The 23,224-nt window shown below is 36.3% G+C and overlaps 1 long non-coding RNA gene across 8 annotated transcripts in view; it reads left to right on the forward strand.

Moving 5' to 3' along the window:
* The window catches only part of LOC109438107 (uncharacterized), a 98,708-nt gene that overhangs the window by 8,685 nt on the left and 66,799 nt on the right, over positions 1-23,224 (forward strand). For 5 of the 8 annotated variants that reach the window (XR_012496382.1, XR_012496383.1, XR_012496379.1 and 2 more), the window contains one exon: positions 401-512. This is a non-coding gene — a long non-coding RNA (uncharacterized LOC109438107). Of the gene's footprint in view, positions 1-400; positions 513-623; positions 848-23,224 lie in introns of all 8 variants that reach the window. The other 3 variants (XR_012496378.1, XR_002136337.2, XR_012496377.1) reach the window with 1 other exon arrangement.

Raw genomic sequence — 23,224 nt, forward strand, 5'->3', positions numbered from 1 at the left:
AATTCATAATGAATAATCTCTCTGATATCAAAAAAGGTTAGCAACATTGTTGTAACAAGTTCATGAACTTAATTGTCAGACCTGGTATACTGTACAGATTATCTCCAGTACGGTACATTGCTCAATCATATTCAATTTTGATACACAATCACATCAAAGTTGTAAGAGTAGAAATCTTATAAATGGACAATTTGGTATTAAAATGAAAGGTATACACAGGAAAGTTTCAAATACATTTGAATTACTATATTTATGTAGATGAATAATACAACTCTACAGATTTTCTTGAAGGTAAATTTACTTTGCCTTCAAATAGAAAATCATTGCAATTATTCCTGTATCCCATTTCTTTCCCATTGTATTTTTAGTTAATACAGAATTCTGTTTTTATTTTTTCCAGCATATACTGTGAAGATTAATAGAAACTCCAGGTGGTTGGAGACAAGTGCAATAGGAGAAGAACAGTGATGTCCTGGACCCTGACTAAGGTTCAAAGCTGTGCACAAAAGGGGGTGAGTTCACGTGTTCTAAGTTCAGGAACCACCTATAGTTAGGTCAGCCTGTGATGAAATGTCAATATAGTAGTCCCCCACTCCCCTTATCTGTGGTTTCGTTTTTTGCAGTTTAAGTTACCCAAAGTCAATCTTGGTCCAAAAATAATATCTGCATCTCTCACCATCGACATCGTCATGGCCCAGTGATCCAGGTTCACCCAAAGCAGATGATCCTCCTGATGTATCCTCAGAATGTTAACAGTAGCCTACTGTTGCGTCACAATGCCTATGTCACTCACCTTACTTCACCTCATCACGTAGGCATTGTATCATCTCACATCATCAAAAGAAGGGTGAGTACAGTAGAGGAAAATATTTTGAGGGAGAGACCACACTTATGTAACTTTTTTTTACAGTATATTGTTATAATTGTTCTGTCTTATTAGTTGTCATTAATCTTTTTTTGATAATTTTTTTTAGTTTTTAATTTCAGTTGATATATAATAGTATATTAGTTTTAGGTATACAATATAGTGATTAGACATTTATATAACTTACAAAACGATCACCCCAATAAATCTAGTACCCATCTGACACCCATGCTGAGCTTGGAGGTGCTTAGGAGAGGCTAAGCTGCGAGCTGAAGCCGACTGTTGCTAGTGCCAAGTTTGGGGCTGCTTAGCAAGGGGTTTGGGACACACTGAGGCCAGTTGCTGCTTATTTGTGGTTTGTGAAACTTTGAGAAATTTTGGGACAGTCCACAGCATGAGCCAAGACAGGCCACTTGTATGGAAAAGCCACTGGAAGTGGCTTGGGCCTGCAAGCTGGGTGGGGCAGGGGTGTCAGGGAATCACCATGGCAGGGTGAACCGTGTTAGCCAGGTTGATGGAGGCTCAGATATGGCAGCTACCTGTGTCTGCAGGCTGGGAGGGGGAGGGCTCAACAAAGAAACAATGGCTTTCGCCAGCTTCTCCATCTGGGGGAAAGCTGCCTCTCCAGCCCTTGACCTGAAGTCATACATCTCAATTACTCCCTGTATGTCCTTGGTATCTTTTGAGCTGCTGCCTCGGTGCTGGAGCCCAGAGCTAGTGAATCTGTCAGTGAGTAAGTGCATGCATGGGCCCTTTAAGAATAACACCTGGGACTCTAGCAGCCCCCTGTTTCCCTCAGCCACAATCTCCACTGGTTTTCACAGCCAAAAGCCATGGAGACTTCTCTTCCTGGCACTGGAAATATTACTTTGTCTTTGGTTTTCAGTGTTTGATTATGATATGTCTAGATTTGATTTTTTAAGTTTCTAAAGTTCATGTCTCTTGAGGTTTACAGCACTTCTTGTGGCTTATATATTTTGGATTTTTAGAGAATTCTTGGATATTATTTATTCAAATATTGCTTCTTCCCATTTTCTCTTTCTCCCTTCCATAACTGGAACTCTAAACTTTAAATCTAAAGTTTGACTTTTTCACTGCTTTCTGTACATCTCTTTGCTTTTAAAATATATTTTCTTTTGTTCTCTCCCCATGCTTTAGTCTATGAATATATTTAAAAGCAAAATTTGTGATTGTTAGGCAGAGTGTGTTTACTATGAACAAACCATGTCATTCTAACATCGCTTTCTTCTTTACCAGAATTAGCAAATTAGAAGTATCAGACACATCAGTCACAATGTCTACCTTACCCGGTGTTTCTCCCTAGATAAAAATGACTCACCCACAGCCTCTTCCATGGAGAAGTAGAGTTGGGCTATTCTTTGCACAGTGGTGGCTAATCAGATTAGCCCTCTCCATGATTTGGAGTGGGACAATATAGAAGGGACCAGTTAGTTAGTTTCAGAAGGAGAGCAAAGCAAATCCTGAAACAAAAGCAGTACTGAAATGAGGCACCATGTAAGTAATAAAAGGGAAATAGAGCATGTTTTCTCTAGAACTGTCTTGGTTCCTGGGATGTGTTCTAGGTACTGGATGTGTAATCTTACAAGAAATCTCATTTCTTAGGGTGACCTCAATGAGTTTGTCTTCCTTGCGATCAAGAGACTAATGTATCAAGGAATTGTGGCTGAATGTGTATATGAGCTTCAGCAAAATATTTCATTAAGACATGTTATACCTGATAGACAAGACTGGAAAATTTTTATTAAATGTGAGTCTAAGTCAATGAATTAGAAACTTATTGAGCATACTCAAAGTATATTAATTAATGAATTGCTTTAGCCTGGAGGGAGGTTGTTCTTTGTTCTTATTTTTATTTTTGCCTTTGTTTTTAATATAAAGTTTTCCCTTTGCCTTTTTCTATTCAATATTTTTACCACCTTTGTTGAAGACATGCTTATCAAATTCACTGAGGAAAAACATTGTTTAGCAAGATCCTACAAGCTAGAACAATGACTGAGTCTAACAAAATAACATTAAAACACATTTTTATTACAAAAATAATATGTGCTCATTGTCAAATATTTAGAAAATTACTCATTCTCTTTTATACAGTCTATATTTTTTGAAAAATATATTTAGGATAATAATTTAATACTGTTTTGTAAACATTTCATCACTTAGAAATCACAGACATTTCCAAATCATTAAATATTATTTTATAATGTTGTTTTAATATACCATAATTTATTTAATCAATGTCCTATCAGGATAATGCCATAAATACTGGTTTGAAACATTTTTTGTTTAAAAATCATAAACATTTTTCCAAATCATTATATATTATTCTTTCAATTGCATGACTGCACCATTATTTATTTAGCCAATTTGTTATATTTAGGCAATTAGAATGCTTCCCGCAATCCCCCTTTTTTTTGGTCTTTTAAGATGATCACAAATATTCTTATGGCATTATTTTTGGAAAATTTTTATAGTAAATTTTTCTGAGAAACTCCTAGCAATGTATGAGAATCTTGGCCCTTTCCCTGTTGCTTCACCATTGGATATTATAGTTCTCAAAATTCCTGTCCATTTTATAAGTACAAATTAGAGTCTTGCTTCATTGTGCTTTTCTTTGAATACCAGTGAAGGTGAACATTTTTTAATATGTATATTGACCATTTGTATTTCTTATTTTGGAGCGTCTATGTTTATGTCTTTTGTTCATTTTTTAACTAGACTGTATATCTTAATGTTTCTTAATGGCTTTTATATATTAAGCACATTAACCCTTTTTTGAAATACATATTGCAAAAACTTCTTCCAAGTTTATTGTCTGTCTTTTGTTTATGAACATTATTTTTTGACAGATTTTCATTTTTATGGAGTTAAACTTATCAATCACTTTGTTTTTTCCTTTTATGTCCTACTCAGAAAAATACCCTCAAATTATATAACTATTTATCTATGTGTTCTATCATATAATATTGAATATGAATAGACTAGAGACCAGCTTTTGGATTCATAGTACCAATTATATAACCCCTGGGTAGAGAAGTTTTGACGTCGCCAGCATCAGTGTGCTTTGGATGCTAAAAGACTACCGGGGTCTTGGGTCTTATTTTAAAAGTTTAGGGTCCAGAACTAGGAAAGTTGTGGTCCTACAACATTGTCAAAGGAATCAAGCTTCAGAGTATGTTTAATTTATATGTGCTTGAGATTGTTTATTTTATTGGCTAATATTTCAACAATTGTTGGGGAGTCTGTATAATCAAAAGTTCTTCTTCATCCTCAAGATAAGGCAGACAATTTCATAGTAAAACAAGGTATAAAAAGTAAAGCTTCAACAGTTCATTTTCTTGGAGGTCGTCTGATATAAACATCACAGGCATTAAACATTTCTCAGAAAACCTCTATGCTTCCTGTAACTGCACGTCCATTTCCAATAGAACTAGCACAAGTTTTGCTAAAATTTCCTTGACATAATGCAACTTGCTGATACAAGCATTCCTTTTAAAATCAAGAAGACAAGGATACCTACTACAGCTCTCTACAGAGGGCTATAGAGGGCCCAAGGAAGTATAATCAGGGTCACTAAGAGGCAAGAGCAAGAGAGATTTAAGCTCTGGCAGAACTTTTAACAGAGTGATTCAAAATTGTGCAAGGGATGCCTTAAGAGGTGGAAAGTTCTTTGTCACTGGAGGTGTTTAACCAAAAGCTCAGTGACCATGTGGTGGAATGCTGTAGGTTTCCTAATGGTAGGAACTTAAAAGCTCACATTTCTTGAGCACTTACTGTGTTGCAAGAACTAAGCCAGTCACTATCTCATATAATTATGGCAACCCAATGAGTGACGGCATATTGTAGCCTCATTTAACAAATAAAGCAGAAGCTTAGTCTAAAGGTTTGCCTGGTATTAATCACATAGATGGTTAAATATGAAAACCTGACTTCAGGCCCAGGCACTCTGTTTCCAGAGCTCCAAATCTTAATCAATACACTGAATTGTCTGGAAAGAGTGGTTGGCTTCAATAACCTTCAAGATTTTGTCAAATTCTGAGACTGATATGGGGAAAAATGTCATGCCTAAAGGGATTTATGTTAAAGATTAATTTTGTTGGCAGTGATGTTAGGTGGCTCCTGTTTTAGTATCTAATTTTTAAGTTATGAATAAAATAAAAGTTACTAAAAAATCCACCCATCATTTCTAAATTAGAAAGTTGTTGGATATTCACATACTTGTATCTACCAAGGTACAAATAAGTTGGTAGACAATGGCTGGGATCCCAGACAGATGCTCTTGGGGCTCTGGCAATAAGACTAAGCCTATAAATATCATATGTATGTCTTACAACACTGAATATCAGCAGTTTTGGAGCATTGTGGTGATTTTTTTTTTTCCCCTAAGCCGATCCAGCAGTTCCCATTGGTCTACTTTTATAGCGTCTCAAATAAAATTGTTTTATTTGGCGTTTTTGAGTATGACATCACTCAGTTATAGGTTATACCATACCAGTCACAAAATTTGTGACTGTTTAAAATTTGCAACTAGGCATATATATATATATATATATATATATATATATATATATATATATATGAAATATACATAGATGTAATGAGTGTGCAAGAGATAAGTACAGAGATTGGCCATTTGCCATTGTTATTAGGAAGAAATGCATGAACACAGAGTTTTAACAAATTACAAATGCCAGGAAGAAAATAATATGGCTGTGTTTGAAAAGATCATGCTATTTACTTGATAGGCTCTGCCAGGGCAAAGTTACAGCTGTGGCCCTGCTTTACAGATCATTTAAACAGGCTTTTCTTTATGTCACTGACACTTTAGTCACATCCAAAGAGCTTTGCCATCAGTAAATAGTAATTATCATGTGTGAGAAGGTAGCCTATGAGAAGCTCCAGTGTTAATAACACCATAAATAAATCAATAGAAGCACACATTAGTTAAATGTGTTTTTTCAACTTATTAATACCATCAGACCTGTTAGAAAAAAAATAGATTATAATTAAAAAAATTATAAACACTGATCTGTGTATGTAAAAATCAGGATTATCTTTTTAATGTGTTTTTCTCATCCTCTTACTTTCTTATCTTTCTATATTCTTTGTAGTTGAACATTGCTCTTATTATCATTCCTTAATGTCCTATTATCTTTGTATTCATCTAGCTAAGGAGAAACATGGGGTGGTGAAAAGAGTCAATCAGACTGGTTTTGAGCATCACTACTGCCTACGTGGGTCAGTTGAATTCTCTAAGATTTAATTTGTTCATCTATAATAATACCCACTTACCCAACAGTCATTTTTGTGCAGATGAAAGGAAATCATGAACACAAAGGTGTTCTGTAAACTGTGAAATATCATACCAAATTCAGGTCCAAAGTTCTATGTGTATTTCTTCCAGATTGGTGTTTGATGGAGACGCAAAAGACCTATAAACAATCTTTCAAATAACTCACAATGGAAATAACTCATGGTAGAACTTAGGGGAAACATATTTTATGAAACTCTTTTCTATTTTTCCTTATTTTAGCTTTCATGGAGAATTATGAGGGATATTGATCATGTTTATTCTACCGTCTTTCCCCGAAAATAAGGCCTAGCCAGACAATCAGCTCTAATGCGTCTTTTGGAACAAATTAATATAAGACCCAGTCTTATTTTACTATAAAATATGACCAGGTTTTATATAATAATATATAATATAATATAATAATATAATATATAATAAATATCGGGTCTTATATTAATTTTTTCTCCAAAAGACGCATTAGAACTAATTGTCTGGCTAGGTCTTATTTTCAGGGAAACGGGTAGTGAAAATTCCTGTGGTTGTTATTGTAGTTGTTATTCTAATGATGTAAGACATGCTAGAAGCAAATCATGAGCAGCTAAGAGAAGGGGAGAGCATATGTCGGTATACTTGGAATTTAATAAACATTATTAAATTAATACATATGAATGTACCCAATATCCCCATCTTATGTTAATCTTTGGAAATTTCAGAGAGAAATGGCTTGGCAATTGCTTTGAGGCTTTGTTTATCTGCTGTGATTTGGCACTGCAGGAGTAGGTAGGACAGCAAGATTGAATTTCTGAAGCATTCTACTGCCTGAAACCTTCCCAAAAGTCACACAAGGCACTAATAGGGGGGACCTGTGGAAAAATGATCTCTTGACTTTTTTCAGAATGTGACTAGAATTTCAAATTGCTTTGTTTATAACAAGTTAGTTGGCATTTTCTTCCTTTATCCTTAAAAGGAATGCTTGATCCTTTGAAAGCTTTTGGGAGGGGCAAACTTTTTTATTTAACATTCTGTCACTGAGGTAGAAGACTGGTTCAGATTTGAATGGTACAGTGCTGTTTTGTGCTTTCATAGGTGTTTCTCAGAGTTTTCAAGTCTGAAAACTGCAAGAAATGTCATTCCAGAGAGGCAGGTTGTGAGTCCTGCAAAAGGCCAGGGAGACAGACAGTGGGCAATGTATAGCTAGAGAAGAGAGAAGGGAAGAGGCTGGAGAGATCATGGCTCCTTGCCCGTTCATAAGTGGATTGTTCACTTGGTGTCCCTCTTCTATGGTGACCCAAATGCTTCTTTAACTCAGCAAGACGAAGTCTGTGATTTTTAGGAAAAAGCAATGCTTCAAATTCTAACGACACAGATCTATATGAGCAGCGTATTAGTGCTGTTTGGTTTGTGTGTTTTCGTGTGTGTTATACAGGTTTGGATTACAATAATTCCTCTTATTTGTATAAGGTTTTGTAGGTTTTAAAGCACTTTATGCTCTTAATCCTCACAATAAACATGGATAGAAGGGTACAGCTGGCTCCTGACTCACAATAGCTTCATTTTAGACTGCTGCTTTTGTGACCTTTATTATTGTAAATATGACTCTCTCAGTATTGGCCAAATCTTGCCATTGTGACGCCTAGGACTCTCATCATAGGTGACAGGAAAACTGAAGCTGCTGTTATGTTGATTGGTGCTAGCAGCAAAGTAGAAAACCTTTTGATTTTATGGATGCAGGAGGTATAGATGAAGCAAATCAGAATCAGCAACACTCTTGCAAAAGCATTGTCTATTTATACTGAAAAATAGCTACTCCAAGACATCAAGGGAAGACATTTTTATTGCAAGCAAAAGCTAGATGGATCACTTTTGGAATATAGTTGGCAAAACATTAACTGTTCAGGGAAGAAGCTACAAGAGCCAGGAGAGTAACGTCAAATAATTTGCCCACAAAATCTGCCAAAGATGAAAACTACTGTGTGTTACAGGTATTTAATGATGATAAAATCAGCAGCAGAGATGGGAAGAGGATGAGGAGATGCAGGAGGAGGAGAAAAGGAACACAGCAATAAGAAAAACTTTAACATTCAAAGAAATTTATATCCACTGAATCTGCAATGATAGTGTTTAGGCAGATGGCCTTAATTTAGATCACAGTTTGAAGGTCTTAGAGCCTTGAAGCATTTAATTGCTTCAGGGAGATGTATCAGAAAAATTAAATATCTTTAGTTAGAACTTCTTTGCACTGGTATTTTAAGAAGCCTCAGCCAGTCAATAAGAGGATCATTTAAAATATTGATGTTTTCTTTATAAACTTAGAAAATCACTGTAAAAACATGTAGTTGTCTTGATTGATTTTGGTATTTTATAATACAGAATGAGTCTTCAGGAATACTATTGTCATTTACAATCTTATAGATAATATAGGTTTAACTTATGGAAACTCAACTTGTAACCAATATCCAGGAATAAATTATATCATAAATACTTAACATGTTAGGACCAGTTTATAAACGAAAAACAGACTACCAGCAGTAAATGACTTGCTGACTTCCCTTTAAAAAAGGTGGATGAGGTCACGTAATGCCAGATTGCTAGACTGAGATTTAAAGATGCTTCCCTTTCTCTCCTTTACCTGAGAAACACATGTTTTTCAAAGACCATCAAGCAAATACGCATGTAACATCTGAAGGACTCCAATCTTAATATCATGGCAGCATCAAGTAAATTAGCTGATGGGCATATTATATTTGTTATGAAGTATCAATGGTTAAATTCAATTAAATTTATCATATAAAGACTAATGCAAAAGAAGTAGGCAGCCATGCTTTGGAATAATTCACCTATGTCATCTTTGAAATAGGCGAGTAACCATGTTATTGTTTCAATCTGAACGTCCTCCTTCAGACTGAATCTAATCTGTCTACCTGGAATTCAACCTTTCCTTTCTTCTTCAGAAACTCGTTATCTTCATTGTTCCTCACTCTCCCCTTCCTACCTTCAACCTCTTTCTCTGCCTAACTTCTTCTTATGAACCTAAATAGTCTGAACAGGCTCAGGTCTCTCCCATCCTAACACACACACACACACACACACACACACACACACACACAGCCCTCACTGAACCAGTTATATCCTCATCTTTCTCCTTCCCCTTAAAGCCAAAATTCCTAGAAGAGTTTCCCATCTTCACTCTCTTCATATTCTCACTTCCTCCCAAACACTCAACTCTTTGTAATCTAGCTTCAGCCTCATCATGCTTTTAGAGTTGTTTTCTCACCAAGTCACAAATGACCTCTATTTGCTAAATCTGATACCTAGTTCTCTATATCATTTTTTGACTTTTCAGTAGCATTTAATACTACTGCCCACTCCCATTTTCTTGAATCTTCCTCGCCCTGGGCTTCCATGTCTGCAAACTCTCTTGCTTTTTCTCCTATTCTTTTTCTCAGTTTCCTTGTCTCTTCTTCTGCCTGTGCCTGAAATGTTACTATTCCTCAAGTTTCCCTTGTCAGCCCTTTTCTCTTTGCACTGGATGATTTCATCTACTTCTATGTTTTTAGCCTTCATTAGGAAGAAAACACAATTTATGCTTTTACCCCAAATCTCTTCTCCTGAAGGTCTAACTTGTATCTTCACTTTGAAGTCCTACAGACACTTATCTCAATTTGGACCCCCCTCCCTCAAATAAAGCCTAAGATAAGGGCTTAGGTGCATGAATTTTGTTTTAGAAAGATAATTCCACAAAGCAGGAGTGAGGGAGCAGGAACAGTAAGATAAAGAAGGAGGAAAAGCCAGTGAAGGATACATTACTGAGCTGGTAATCATTGCGGACATAGACTGGTAATCACTGTCTATGTGACATGGCGTTGTCTCTCTGAAGGAAGGGAGATGGGGGCATTATCCACCAGTTCCCAGTATCCATTGATTGAAGATTGACACCAGGAAATGGTAAGTTGAGGCATTTCTGGGCTCTACCTTTCCTAGGTTTAAAGGACTTTCCCAGCTCTGGAGAGAACTGTGAGGCAGAAAAAGCAGGATACTGTTATAGTACAGGGACCAGTTCCCCTCAGCTACATAGAAATGACAGGTGAATCATTGGGGTAGAAAGCAGGGCACAAAAAGCATTGCTCCACAACATTCTAAAACTGAAGTGACTCCCCAGTGGCCGACTTTCTTTCTGTATCCCTTTCTCAGTGACTGAGTCTACCATCTTCTCAGCAGCCCAAACCAGTCACCTGAGCAGCATCTTGGACTCTCTCTTCATAATGTCCTATGTATTTTTTGCCTTCCGACAGCAACCTCCTAATTTATACTTTGCCCCATTTACATCTGTTACCTTTGCTGTAATCAGAATGATATTTTAAAACATTCACTGGATTATGTTACTTGCATGTTCAAAACGCCTCAGTAGCTAGCTCTCTCCTTTACTCTTAGAATAAAGGCCCAAATTCTGAATATGGCCTTTGGGTCCCTCCATTATCTGACTCTTGCTCATACCCCCCTCCTTGTTTCTCAATACTCCCCACTCCACTGTTGACATTCCAGCCTTGTTGACCTTTCTTCAGTTCTGTGGATGCACTATATTTTCTTTTATATTTAGGTTTTTATACATGCTATGTCTTAGTCCATTTGGGCTACTATACCAAAATACCACAGACTGGGCCTTCATAGTCTGCAGTTCCATTTTATATTGAACTCCGGCAGAAGGTATAGAATGTATAAAGGCCCTGAGACAGGAATAACATGGCTTGTTTAGGAAACGGTACATTTTGGGCAGCTTCAAGCACATGGTACTTGGTAGGACATGGCAGCAATGAGGCTGGTCTCACACATTGTGGCCAGATTGCAAAGGGCCTTGAATGATTTTGGATTTTAGTGAGTAGACAAAGGTAGAACCATTGAGGAGATTTTACCAGGAGGGTAACATAGTCTTAGGTCACAATTATTGTAGATAATAAGTTCTGCAAAGTAGTGGCAGTTGTGATAAAGAAAAGGACTGGATTTGAGAGACCTCTTAGTTGACAAAGTATTTTTTAATCTTTTAAAATGCATTTTATTGCTGGTAGCAAAAGTAAGGAAAACTTAGAGGCCAAGAACTAAATGCAAGTGGGAACCCAGGAAATATGCAAAAACCTGGAGAGCTTTTGCTTTGAAGGCATTTCTCAAATGAGTGAATGCAATGGTCAAGTTGTGTCCAAAGTGAGAAGTGTAATTATGGATCCCTCCACCTCTGCTTAAAGCTGGGTTTCCAAAAGACTACCCCTTTTGTGTAAGGATGAACTACAAATAAACCTACTGTCTTTCTTCCACCCTCAGAAAACTGCAAGGAAAATTGCCTGCCTTAAGAATTGACTCTAAATGGAGGGAGAGAAAAAATATCCCTTGAGAATTTATAACATAGCCGGAAGTCACACAGGCTTGCAGCCCCAATTCATGCTATACCTGCAAATCCGAAAAAACTCAAGTCAACAATTCAGTTTAAAGTAAACTTCCATGTGTAGCTCCCAGGCACCTAGCAGAAATAAATGCACATCTGTCCTGGAGGTATCCATCTTAAACACAGGCCTCAAAGAATTCCCATCAAAGAAATGTGAATTCCATAAAGAAATATGAATGCATGGCCCAAATCACAAAATACAAAAGGAAATAATATACCATGAGCAATGGCCGGCAGAAACAACTGACTCAGAATGCAAAGTGTGTTAAATATATTTAAATAAATAATAGAATAGACAATATACGTAAAACATGACCTGACAGATTTGAAAAGACTCAAAAAACCACTAGAAGTTTAAAATATAATATTTGAAATTAAAAACATGATGGGTTTGATAGCAGAATAACCACAGCTAGAGAATGGATCATGAAAGATAGATCAAGAAAATTTTACATAATGTAGCCCAAAGAGATGGAAAATATGAAAGACAGGTTATAATTCATGGAAATATTGTAAGAAATACAACAATCATCTCATTGGAATTCTAGGCAGACAATAGAGGAAGGAAGTGGTAAAAGCAATAATTAAAGGAATAATGGCTGAGAATTTCCAAGAAATGACAAACCTCAGATTCAAAAAGCCCAATAATCCCAATAAGGATAAATAAAAGGGAATTTACACTCAGATACATTCTAGTAGAACTATTTGCACACTGAGTTATAATGCAAATATCAAATAATACCATAAACAAAAAGAAAAAAATTTAATAGCAGCCAGAGAAAGAAAAGACAGCAGGTTAACTTTCAGCAGGTTAACAGTTGGACTTCTTAACAACTATAGAAGTCAGAGAAAGTCTGAAATCTTCAGTGTGTGGAAAGAAAATTGCTGTCAACCTAAGTTTGTATATTATCTCTTAAGAACAATGGAAAAATCAAGCATCTTCAAACAAGCAAACAAAACCTGAGAGTTTGTCACCAAGAAACCCTCAGTAAAGGAAATTCTAAAGGCTGCTCTCTAGACAAGAAGAAAGTTATCAGAGTTGAATAAAAGAATGAGGAGCAAGAAAAGTGCTAAATATGTGGTTAATTGTAAATAAATATGGGCTAAAAACAACAACAATAATAATCTCTTAAGAGGTTAAAAAAAACTAGCTAAAAATGAAATATACAACCATCTATAGCATATAAGTTGAGAGGGGAATGATCAGAGTTAAAGTGTTCTACTGTCCTTTTTATTGTTTGGTGGAATGATAAAAATATTAAGTATTTAAGTTAAAATTTCTAACATAACCATCAAATGAGCATATAACTTCTTAACTGAAATGTTGAAAAAAGAGGAAAAAGAAAAAATAATCAATACAGAAGTAGATGAGAACAGAGAAAAAAATAAATATTGAAGCTTTAAGACACATAAAAAGCACAAAATAAGGTGGTGGAATTAAATTCAAATATATCAGGAATTAAAATAAGCAAAAACAGACTAAGTGCCCAACTTGTAAAGCAAAAATTTACAGATGATGTATGTGTGTATACATACACGTATACATACGTATATTGTTTTAAAGAATTCAGCTATATTCTAAGTCACATTTAGAACAAAAAGATTCAGAAAAAATGAGAAGAAGAGTGTGAAAAAAAATTACACCATCCAGACACTAACCAAAAGAAAGTTGGTATTGCTGTATTAGTATCAGACAAAATAGTCCTTAAGACAGAAAGCTTTAAAGAGAATCATTTCATAAGGATAAAAGATTTGGTTCCCCAAGAAGATGTAAGAGTTCTCTAAACTTATAAGTACTTAGATCAAACTGACAAAAATCAGTAAAAAGATAGAAGATTAGAACAACACAATTAATAAGCTGAATCTAATTGAGTAAGTGTATAGAACACTGCACCTAACTACAGAATACACATTCTTTTCAACCAACATGGAGTATTTTTAAAAATTGACTACATGCTGAGCTATAAAGCAAACATCAATAATTTTCAAAAGACTGAAATTATACAAACCACAGTTTGTGATCATAATGCAATTAAGTGAGAAGTCAATAATAAAAGGATAACTAGTAAAGGCCCATATGTAGAAAATTAAGATATCCTCTTCTAAATAACTTGTGGATCAAAGAAAAAAATATGATGGAAATTAGAAAATACTTAGAATGTGTGATAAAAAAATACTACAAATCAAGAAGTATTCAATGCAGGTAAAGTAAGATCTAGTGAGAAATTACATCCTTAAATGCTTTCATTAGGAAAGACGGAAGGCTGGCAATTAATGAACTAAAAAGTTAGAAAGACAATAATGAAATAAAAGAGTGGAAATGATCAACATAACAGCAGAAATCAATGAAATAGAAAAAAAATACAAAAGAGAGAATTAAAAAGGCCTACAGTTCTTTCTTTGAAAAGCATTTAGTAGATAAATAATAGAATAAAAGAGATATTATAACTATAGTTGATGCAGACAATTAAATGATTAATAAGGATTACAAACAACTTCAAGACTGTGAACTGGAAAATTTAGAGACATGGATGAATTCTTACAAAAATATAACTTAAAAAACTTCTTTAAGAGGAAAAAGAAAATAATAGTCCAAAAAATTAAAGAAAATAATCAATTGTTTAAAATTATCTCACAAGTTAAAAACCAAGACCAGACCTTTTTATGTTTTGGTTGTTTTCCTTTAAAAAGTTTTTTATTGTAATAGTTTTCAATCATGCAAAAACATAGAGAATCATAAAATGAGGTGAGTTCCACTCAGCTTCAATGATTGTCAGCATTTGCCTTTTCATTTGACCTCCTTCCACCTTCACTTAAAAAAAGCCTTTATTTTGCAATAACTTTAGAGTTACTGAAAATTTCCAAAAACGGTGCCAAGAGTTCCCATATATATTTCATACTATTCTATTGTTAACATACTTCTATTGTTAACATTGTAGATAACCATAATACAAGTAATCAAAACTAAGTAGTAAACGATGATACAATAGTATTAACTAATCTTCAGACTATATTTGAATTTCACATGTTTTCCCATTAATCTCCTTTTTCTCATCCAGGATCCAACCAGGAATGTCCTCCAACCTGCAATACTTCCTCAAGACCAAACAGTTGTACTGTTGAGTTCTAACAAATATTCATGGGACATATTATAATTCCAGTCTTTCACAAACTATTCCAAAGACAAAAAAGAGGAAACACTCCCCAGCTCGTTTTATGAAGTTAGCATAATTTTAATACTTGAGGCCAATCTCACTTATGAACAAGGATGCAAAAAATCTAGACAAATTGTTAGCAAATCAAACTCTGAAGTGTATGGAAAAATGAATAAATCATGACCAGAGTGGATTTACTTAAGGAATGAAAAGTTGGATGAACATTAGAAAATCAATTAATGAAATAAATTAATGTATTAAAGGCAAAAAATCATATGATCATCTCAATAGGTGCAAAAAATGATAAAATTGAGCATTTCCTGATAATTCTTAAACTAAGAATAGAAGGAAACATTCTTAATCTGTTAAAGGATACCTACCACAATATATAATAAACATCATACTTGATGAAACATTGAATATGTTCCCTGTAAGATTAGGAAAAAGACAAGGGTTTCTATTACTACTATTTAGCATTGTACTAGAGAACATAGCCAGAATAGCAAGAATAAAAAATAGCAAGAATAAAAAGAAATGAAAGTATATATACATGGCTAGAAATGAACAAAACTCTCACAGATGATATATGACCATTATTCACAGATGATATATGACCATCCATGTATAAAACCCTGCGAATATACAAATTATGAAAATTAATGAGAAACTTTAGCCAGATTGCTGATTACAACATCAATAGACAAAAATCAATTGCATTTTTATCCATAAGCAACAATGTAATCTGAAAATGTAAAATTGGAAATATACCACTTAAACTAGCATAAAAACAGACACATAGATCAATGAAACAGAATGGAGAGCCCAGAAATAAATCCATGCCACTTAATGTATGACAATGGAAGCAAGAATTTACATTGGGGTAAAGGCAGTCTGTTCAATAAATGGTGCTGGGAAACCTGGACAGACACATGCAAAACAATGAAGCTGGACCACCTCCTTACACCAGGTATAAGAATAAATTAAAAATGAATTAAAGACTTAAATGTAAGGTCTGAAACCATAAAACTCCTAGAAGAAAATATGGGAAGTAACTTAGCAGATATTACCTTTAGTAATATTTTTACTGCTGTTTCTCCTCGGGCAATGGAAGTAAGAGAAAAAATTAAACGTGGGATTACATCAAACTAAAAAGTTTTTTCACAGCAAAGGAAACCATCAATAAAACAAAAAGGGATCCTACTGAATGGGAGAAGATACTTGCCAATGATATATCTGATAAGGGGTTAATATTCCAAATTTATAAAAAACTCATTCAACTCCAAAAAAACAAACAACCCAATTAAAAAAATAGAGGACATGAAGAGACATTTTTCTAATAAGGACATACAGATGGCAAACAGACATATGAAGAAATGCTCAACCTCACTAATCATTAGAGAAATGCAAATAAAAACCACAATGAGATACCACCTCACTCCAGTCAGAATGGCTGTCATCAGTAAATCAACAAACAAGTGCTGACGAGGATGTGGAGAAAAGGGATCCTTGCGCACTGCTGGTGGGATTGCAGATTGGTGCAGACACTACAGAAATCAGTATAGAGGTATCTCAAAAAACTGGAAATGGAATTACCTTATGAGTTAGAAATTCCACTCTTAGGTATTTATCCAAAGAAATCCAATACACTAATTCGAAAAAATTTATGCACCCCTATGTTTATTGCAGCGCTATTCACAATAGCCAGGACATGGAAACAACCAAAATGACCATCAGTAGATGACTGGATTAAGAAACTGTAGTACACTTATACAATGGAGTATTACTCGGCCATAAAGAAGAATGAAATCTTACCATTTGCAATGATATGGATGGACCTAGAGAACATTATGCTGAATGAAATAAGTCAGATGGAGAAAAACAAATACCATATGATCTCACTTATATGTGGAATCTAAAGAATAGAATAAATGAACAAAGTAATCAGAAACAGTCTCAGAGATATAGAGGAAAAACTGAGGGTTGATAGATGGGAGGTGGGTGGGGATGAGGGAGAAGGTGAGGGGATTAGAAAGTATAGTCAGTAACCATAACATTGCCACGGGGATATGAAAGACAGTTTGGGGAATATAATCAATAATGTTGTAAAGATTTTTATAGGGTATCCTATGTACACTTGTCTTATTATGGAGACTACCTCAGGGATGAAGTAGATGCCTGACCACTGCACTGTACACCTGAAGCTGAAGCTGAATAATAATGAATGTCAACTATAATTTTATATATATATAGTCACGGGATGTGGAGTACAGCATAGGTAATAGAGTCAGTGGAACTGTAATAGCTATATATGATGTCATAGGGGTAGTAGATTGGGGGAGGGGGTTATCACTTGGTAACGTCTAACTAGTACATTGTTTTGTACACTTGAAACTAATAAAAAAAAATACCACCTAAACAACATTAACAATATCAAGTACCTAGGAATAAATGTAGCAAAATAAGTATAAAACCTTTATGGGGAAAAGTGTCAAGTTTTATTAAAGAAACATTAGAGAAGATTTAAATGAAGAGATAAACCACTTTCATGGATTGGAAGGCACTATTATAAGGATTTTGATTTTCCCCTAAGTGAGCCATGAATTCAAGGAAGAAGCAAGAATATATACAAGTTTTTTCTATTTATATGAATTTCAAAAACAAAACAAACCAAACAAAATGTTTTTTAAAATAATACAAATATATATGGTAAAACCATAAAGAAAAAAAGGAAAATTTTAGGATGCTGTTCATCTCTGTGGTGGGAGAGAGGTAGGTAGTGTCAGAGAAGGGCTTACGTAAAATTACATATATATTATGTTTCTTTTCTTAAACTGGGTCGTGGGTATATGCTGTACTCCTTTAGGTTGGACGTTCTGGGCCTCTGCCGTGGGCCGTGTTCTGTAGTGCCTTCCGTGGAACTTGTCCCTCTCTGGTGCTTGAGCCTGACTGGGATGTGTGGTGCCTTTCTGCACCTGAATCCAGACCTGATTCCGCACAGGTCCCGGTAGACAGAAGTGCCTTCCTCAGAAGTTTGTAAGTTGTCCTCTAGTGACTATGACTATTGAAGCTGGCATTACTGTCAGGGCGAGTTACCCAGGCCCAGACCAGAACCCACGTGATACCAAGTATCCATTTCTCCCAGGGGTGCATTTCTTCTCTGGGGTACTCTCTGACTCTCTACCCCCAGGCTGACTTAGACTCCGGGAGGTGCTCTGTTACTTGTGCCTGTGAAGTGAAACGTGGGGCCTGGTGCGAGGGCCTTTTGGCAGGAGGGTGACCTGGTGAGCAGATAACTCCCACTGCTAGCAAGGTATTTCTTTTGCAGGATGTCAGGGACACCCAAATGGTACAGACACGCTGGTTTGGGGAGATTCTCACTCGAGTTGGATTAAAGACAAGGTTGGGGTTTTGGGGTACCCATGGTCTCCATTGACTTGGGCTTAAGCTGTTTTTATCAGCCCTGCTCTGACTCTCTCCCACCTGTGTTCCCACTGTGGTGGCACTCCCAGTGTACAGAATCCAAGGGCAGCGTGGGTAGTGGTGGAAGTCCTGTACCCTGTGGCATACTCTCCTCCCCTCATCACTGTCACCCCATCTCTACCACAGGCTCCAGACCACTTTTCAGAGAGTCTCCTATGTGGCCTTGCCTGTCTCCTCGAGGGATTTTTAGAGGCCTGTTGCTCTGCAATGCTAATGGGCCTTTCTGACCCATTTGTCTCCCGGGTGGGTCTTAAGCTTTTCAGGGACAAGGGACTGCTTGAATGAGACTGACCTGGCTCCACTCGGTCCCTGGGCCATGTCCCTCACTTATCCTCCCTGCTGGCTAATGGTGTTTGGAAGGCAGGGGTGCCTTCTCTTGAAAAAGATCATGTTCTAGGAATGCGGTGATTATGGTCTAATGAGTTTAAGAGAAGAAAAGAGCAGATGTTTTCCTATTCTTCGCTATGAAATTCCTATTAGTAAATTTAGCATGACTAGAAAACAAATTACTTTTCACTTTTTTCTGCATATTCTGGACTCATATTTGTGGTCATCATCAACAAAGCACAGAAGCAACTTTTGAGTGAGTGATTGGCAGCCACTATTCACAGGTAGCATGATAGATGATGCAACCTCATGGTATAACAAACATTAAATATAGTAAGTGGTATTATATTAGGGAACTGCAGGGGTAAGAAATCTATGTTGTTTAATTACAAGCAGGTTCCAAAGAGCCATAGCATTGTGCATAATAACAGACTTTTTTCCTGCTTGTGAGACATGTAGTTAGTTGGGAAGAACTCATTTGTCAGTAAAGAATATGAATAGGTGGTTCCTGGATCTGAACAGGAAGAGATGGTGTCTGGACTCTATGAGTAATCTTCATCTGCAGTGATTGGACAATAAATACCTTGTCTTTTTCATCAGTTACTTTAAATCTTTGTTGACAAACCACTGTTACTCAGATTGGGCCATAAATTTTGTAACACAATTTTTTTTTAAAGATTTTATTGGGAAAGGGGAACAGGACTTTATTGTGGAACAGTGTGTACTTCCAGGACTTTTTTTTTTTTGTTCCCAAGGCAAGTTGTCCTTTCAGTCTTAGTTGTGGAGGGAGCAGCTCATCTCCAGGTCCAGTTGCCGTTGCTAGTTGCACGGGGTGCAACCCACCATCCCTTGCGGGACTCGAGGAATCGAACTGGCAACCTGGTGGTTGAGAGCCCACTGGCCCATGTGGGAATCGAACCGGCAGTCTTTGGAGTTAGGAGCACAGAGCTCCAACCACCTGAGCCACCGGGCCGGCCCCCTTGTAATACAATTTTAAAATCATATTGTGAATATTGACAGGGACCTAGAAAAAAAAAATCTGATTATGGCTCCACACATGCTGGGGAAACCTGGGTAACATTGCCTCTTTTATGGTTAATTATTAAACAGTCTGTTTATAGACATACTCACGGAATGCCTGTAATTTTTTTCCCTATACTATTTTGCCTCTTCAGTAGATTACAAACCCACTCATCTCTCTCTTTTTTTTTTTTTTTTTTTTTAAAAAAAGCAAAATAAAAAGGCTTAAATGTGATCTTCCCATCACTTAATCCTTGTTACTAGTTCAGGATTTGTTTTCAAGCTTTACCAAGGGTGGTTTCCACTATGAAGTTGTGGTCTCCTACATCAAATGGACCTTCAATACCATAGTAATCTGTTTGCTGAGTACTCTTCCCCTCTCCTGATCTTCACTGGCTCTCCCAAACTTCAAGCTGTCTTCCCCATCTTTTGGCTAAAAGTAAAATGCTCCCCCCCACCCCTTACCCACAGTAAATGAATTTTTCTCCCACTACACACACACACACACACACACACACACACATTCACAGAATCCACGTGGTGAATAAGGTCTCCTAGGACTGACCGTTACACATCCTGAACAATTACGTGTAGTGGACCTCTTCAAATTGTCTCCTTCCCTTTATAGTCACTCTTCCTGGGGAAAAAAAAAAAGCTATATTTACTGTTTCTTCTTCCTTGTCTTCTACTCCTTAACTGTCTACAATCTGGCTTCTGCCCCCACTACCTCTCTGTAACCTCTTGTGCTAAGGCCAACAGTTTCTTACCGCCAAATCTACTGGACATTTTTCTGCCTTTATCTTACCTAATAGGAATTTGAAATTATAGACCATGCCTTTCTTTAACTCCTCCTTTAAGTTCCATCCTTTTCTGATTTTCCATCCTCTTACCTTGCTGGCCAGTTGCCTTCAAGAACTTAATATAACTTACCCTTAGAAATCCTTTAAATAGTCCATGAACATAGTGTAACACATAAATCCATATAGTCAGTTTTTCCTCCAGTTGTTGGAAGAGATTATTGAACTTTAGCTGAGCACCAGGTTATATGTAGTTGATTTGGGTTTAGGACTATAAATGTAAAAAAAAAAAAATAGGCAGTATCTTAAAATACAAGATGAACATTCAGCTGGGGAAGTGTTCAGCCCAGGGAACCTGAAATCTGCTGAGTACTGCCTCTCTTCCCATGTTCATCTTGGGACATACGCTGTGTGAGAGGAATGGCAGGAAAAAATCGTTGTTATTGATTTTTCTCTATCCCTATTGATTTTCCTTTGTTTTACCAAAGGTATGTGGTTGGATTTGCATAAGTGAAATGTGCATGTGCACTACTATACTGTGTGTATGCAAGTAACTCTTCTGTCTCCATCGCCAGCCTGGTGTGCTGAGGCCACGCCCATGTGCTGGAGGTCCCCTTTATAGGCTGATTATTCCTTCATATTAACATTCCCTAGACTTAGCTCATCATTTCTCCCCCATTCATGCACCCCACCCCTACCCCGGCTACTACACTTCTCCAGTCCTGTCTAGAAGAATGATACCTTTGTTCAGTCACCTAAGCCAAATGCCTGAGTATTATCCTTGGATCTTTTCTTCCCCTCAGCATCCACGTTTCATCAATAGCCATGCCATAGGCATTCTACTCTCGTAAAGTTGCTCGAATCCATCCCTTTCTCTAGCTCTCTATCCCACTGCTATTGCCATAGTCCATTCTCTTGCTTTCTTCCATCTTTCCCTAGAATTATTACATTGGCTTTTAACAGTTTTTTTTTATTTGTTTTTTTTTTTTTTTCAGTTTCTGTCTTACACCTCTTCCATCCACTGTTAAGAAAAAGTATGCAATTCTTGGAAATAAGGCCAAGATCGTGCAGTAGATCCTTTCAATGTGATGGTTAAGTGTTATTAAACAGGTCTGCCCAGTAATTATTTCATTGGGGAATGTACCACCATTGGAGTTTATTATTATTATTATTATTTGAATTTGTAAATTAGGGACTCACCCCCTGTGTGAATGCAATGTTAACTTATACCTTTTTATCTGGTAGGGATGCAAACAGATCACAGAAGAGGTAATCCCAAGATTTTATTGCTTTAACCAAATCTGTCTCTGATGTAAAATAATAGAAAGCTCATTTTGATTCGTCTCGTGATAGCCTATGTAAAACCCCCATTCCTAAAGTCTCTTGGAACCAGATTAACTAAATTACTGGTTCCCTCATTATTTAATGAGTTAAACAAAATCATTGATCAGTGTTCATTCTATATTAATATGAGACACATTTTTAACTTTTTGAAAATTATGCTTAGACACTGTGCTGCTACTAATAAATTATTTCCAAATTGTTTGTCTAGTCATGTTATTTCTCTGCTTACTTCTCTTAATGGTTCCTTGTAACCTTAAGGGTTGATGTTCACACTCCTTAGCTTGATACTTTCATGTTTTTTATGGCCTTGGTCCTGCCTACTTTTCTACTCAAATCTCTTGCCATCCCCCCCAAACACTTTATATTCTAACCATATAACACTGCTAAATAAGCAATACTTTTTTCTCTTTGTACATACAGCTTTCTTCATCTAGAGCTCCTCCCCCATCCCATTCCCACTAACGTTTTCTCTTTTCCCTCCTTTCATTTATTTTTTTCAAGACTCAGCCCAAGTATCAACTCCTCTAGAAGCCTCCTCTGAGCCCTTGCTGGGCTAATTGTTCCTCTCCTGTGCTCTCCTTGTGCTTACTGCTATTGTAACACCCACCACAGCCTCTACAATTCTTCAATTACTTGCCTGTTTCTGGGACTAAAGCTAGATTGTAAACGCTTGAGCTAGGAACTGAATTGAACATCTCTTAATTGCTTGTGTTTTGACTGTACTATTAAGAAAATGACCGATTTGGGGGGGCGGCCGGTTAGCTCAGTTGGTTAGAGTGCTCTTGTGGCTCTTAACAAGGTTGGCGGTTCGATCCCCATGTGGGCCACTGTGAGCTGCGCCCTCCACAACTAGATTGAAACAACTACTTGACTTGGAGCTGATCTGTTCTGGAAAAACACAAATAAATAAAAGTTAAAAAAAAAATGACCTATTTGCTTCATGTGTCTCCACAAAGAATAAAATTTTATGGTACAATTGTATTAAGTTTACTGACTATCAACAATGTACTAAGTATAAGCAAGTTGTAGCCTCTTTCCAATGGCCAGAGATCCTCAATTTAACCAATATTACACAGATTTTTTTCTTGATTCCTTCTTAATGATATAGTCAATGAAAGAAAATACATTTTTAGCATACTTTTTGTCTAATAGAGGTCGTTCCATGTTTCTCCATCATATAGTCATTAAGCTACTCAGAATTTTATTCATACTTCAAGTTTTGCACAAAGTAAGCAGTATTTATAAATGTGAAAATGTTCCCATTTCTCCCCGAGAAATCTAGAGGAAATTATTTCTCTTTTGCTGGTTTTAATGCTAAGACTTTCCCTGGTATATTAGGTGTTCATGGTCCTCTGATAACAGTGTGTACCACAACTTCATCCAGTGTATTATGTGGGCCTTGAAAGATTTTCCTCTTAATCACCTCAAATTATGGCTCATCTGCCAAAGAGTCATTTCATTGTGTGATTTCCCATTGACAGCTGTCTTTCT

The sequence above is a fragment of the Rhinolophus sinicus genome, linkage group LG05, assembly GCF_036562045.2.
Source record: "Rhinolophus sinicus isolate RSC01 linkage group LG05, ASM3656204v1, whole genome shotgun sequence".
Taxonomy (NCBI): domain Eukaryota; kingdom Metazoa; phylum Chordata; class Mammalia; order Chiroptera; family Rhinolophidae; genus Rhinolophus; species Rhinolophus sinicus.